The sequence below is a fragment of the Helobdella robusta genome (genome assembly GCF_000326865.2).
Source record: "Helobdella robusta unplaced genomic scaffold HELROscaffold_32, whole genome shotgun sequence".
In the NCBI taxonomy this organism is placed as follows: Eukaryota; Metazoa; Annelida; class Clitellata; order Rhynchobdellida; family Glossiphoniidae; genus Helobdella; species Helobdella robusta.
In genome coordinates, this window is record NW_008704589.1 from 1,581,329 (window position 1) to 1,584,464 (window position 3,136).

Here is a 3,136-nt window from a genome sequence, read left to right on the forward strand (position 1 = left end):
ACACACACACACACACACACACACATACATCCATACATACATACATACATACATACATACATACATACATACATACATACATACAAAATACATACATACACACACACACACACACACACATCCATACATACATACATACATAACATAACTGTTTGTGATATATTATGTCGTCTTTATACTGTTTGTAAGGATTTTTTTGTTATTGTATTGTCTCAAGCATACCTTGAAAAAATAATTTTTTCATTTTTTACCCATTGTCGTTTCAAGAAATTTTTTGATGAAGTTAATTAAAAGTGACCGCAACACTTATGATTTTGAAATAATTTTATTCGCCGTGGAAGCTTAACTTTCTGCTCAATCAACAATTTGTATTTTTAAAACAACTAAAAACACACACGTGAATATAATCAACACACACGCACACACGCACGCACGCACGCACATATATATATGTAAAATTATAATTACGATTGAGACTGTCGTACAGTGTTCGTAAATATCACTGTAACACAAACATATAAGATTCCATATTAAACATGCATAAACAATTATAAACAATCTCGGAAATATAACCTTAATAAAAAAAAAATAAACAGATAAACAATAAAAAAAAGTCATCATTTCAATAAAATTGAATGTGGAAAAAATCAGAGAATAAATATCCTTAAGAATGGAGAGAGATTTGTAGACATTTGCATGCCTAGTCACGTTCTACATGACAAAGTGTTGTTGTTGTCGCATTTGTGTTGCTGTTGTTGTCTGTATATTCTCCGTAGGTGAGTGTGGGTGGGTAGGTAGGTAGGTAGGTAGGTAGGTAGGTAGGTAGGTAGGTAGGTAGATAGGTATGTAGGTAGGTAAGTAGGTAGGAAGGTAGGAAGGTAGGTAGGTAGGTAGGCTGATAGCTAGGTAGGTACATCATCATCTCACATCAAGCCATCAAGAGCTGTGTGTACGGAAGAGGCGCACGGAGTTTTGTACGTTCGTCTCTGTTTTTTGAAAACGTTCACGAGAAGCCAGCCCATGTGTACGTGTGTGTGTGTACAACTTCTACAGCAACTTGTACGCACGCTTTTAAATGTGTTTCTTATTGCTTAGAGCATCGTGAAGGGTTGTCAGTGAAAAAGAGATCTTAAATGCGATTTGAATTGTGTTTGTTTGTTTGTTTGTGTGCATGTGTTTGTGTTTACATTCATTTTCAAAATAATAGACTAAAACAATTCCGTTACTTTTATCAAAATATTAATATATTAATTTTAATTAGCTATTGTTACAATAAAACTCCAGTAACTTTACTTCGCCATTCCATATCCCACACTACCATCTACTACATTTCGTACGCTTACTTACAATTATTAAATATTGCAGTAGTATTGCTGGAAAGTTATAAAAATTCACATTACATCTTATTACTATTACATCTCATTTTTGCTATAGTAACATTTTAAAAAAATAAATTCAAGCAACAGCCTCATCGCGTAGGGGTTGATCTAGACAACGTTGGCGCGGGGAGAGGGGCCACCATTTGAAGTTTGAAGGGAGGTTGCGGGCCAAAAACTGTTAACTGTTTTCTCATTATGAAATTCCAGCTTATCTTTCAATTTCATCGCTTCAATCCGATTAAAATTTGTTTCTAAATTATTTTTTCAAACCTGAAAATCTCCTTTTAAAATGGATGTGAATCTGCGGTGATAACAAAAGGTGATATTGAATTGGGAGGAAAGTTTTAAAGTTCTGTTGTTATACTTAAACGCTCGTAACTACCGACACCGATGTTAAAACTTCAATGACCTCTCTATTTTCATCGCCAGTGCTGTAGCTTTCAACAATCGTCGAGTGTTCCTTATTCCGTAGGTTCAAGATTTCCGATAGATGAACACAACTGCTTCAAACGCAAAGCTAGTTGGATGTTTATTTGAAGGCCAACACAGTAGTAGAAACACTAAACCAGTCCAAGTAACTGCATGAATCACATCACCCACTTCTCTTCAAACTTCCTGATTCACATGCTAATATACCAGATATTCTCACAATCCAAAAGATTACAAATGTGGCAAAAATAACGAAGATAAAAATAATCAAGATAATGATAATTAATTGAAATTCATTATATATATAGCACAATTTGATCAATTCAGTTCTTATAACAGTTTCATTTTTCAATTTAGATGTTGGAAGTTGAACTTGTGAAAAATAAATTATGAAATAATTTTTTCTGCTACTAACGTTTTTAATGGTATAAGGAGATTAATCAACTGCATAATGATATTCACAAATATACATGTTCACAGACGTATGAACTAAAAACGAAAGAGCGAACAAACGAACCAGCGAACGAACTTTCTATTTAATTATCATCTGCACGAGAAACATTATGAGTCATAAAGAAGCATAAAAGAGTCATCCTCCCTACAAAAGTCTGCCGACGAGCAGATACAATAAAGCCGCCCTGCCAACATTGGCGGGAATAACAATGCAGCTGATACGCTGCACGGAAACAACGTGATAAATAATGCGCTATAAAAATTAGCGATCGGTAACGAAATTGATTGAATTCAAAAATGTACAATTTATTTTTAGTCCTATGAAAGCAAGTAGCAGCATTTCATAGAGAAACATTTTTCTGCCGATTAAATGTAAAAACGTTAACGAAAAATTGTTTCTAACCTTTAACAGAATATACATATAATTATCAATACTTTAATGGAGTGCTGATGAATAACATTGTAGGCGTTTTACAACACGGCAGAGTTAAGTAGTTAACGATGATAACGTTACTGACACTTTCACCACAAACCAGGGAGGAGAAGGCAGGGATTATAAGAAAGAAATTGACGATCCGTTGGCTTAAATCACGTTTTTTTAGGATTCCCGCATCCAAACTTCCATCTAAAATTTTACAAAACATTGCTACTTCTTTACAAGGAACTTCCTGCAACTATTTTAAACCAAAATTCATTATATTTATATAAATATTTTGTTGAATTCAATCTTAACCTTAGCGAAATTGTCTATTGGGGTGCTTTATCATCATCACCATCATCATCGTCATCATAATCATCATCATCATCACCATCATCATCGTCATCATCATCGTCATCATTCTCTTTCTCCTCATCATCATCGTCATCATCATCAT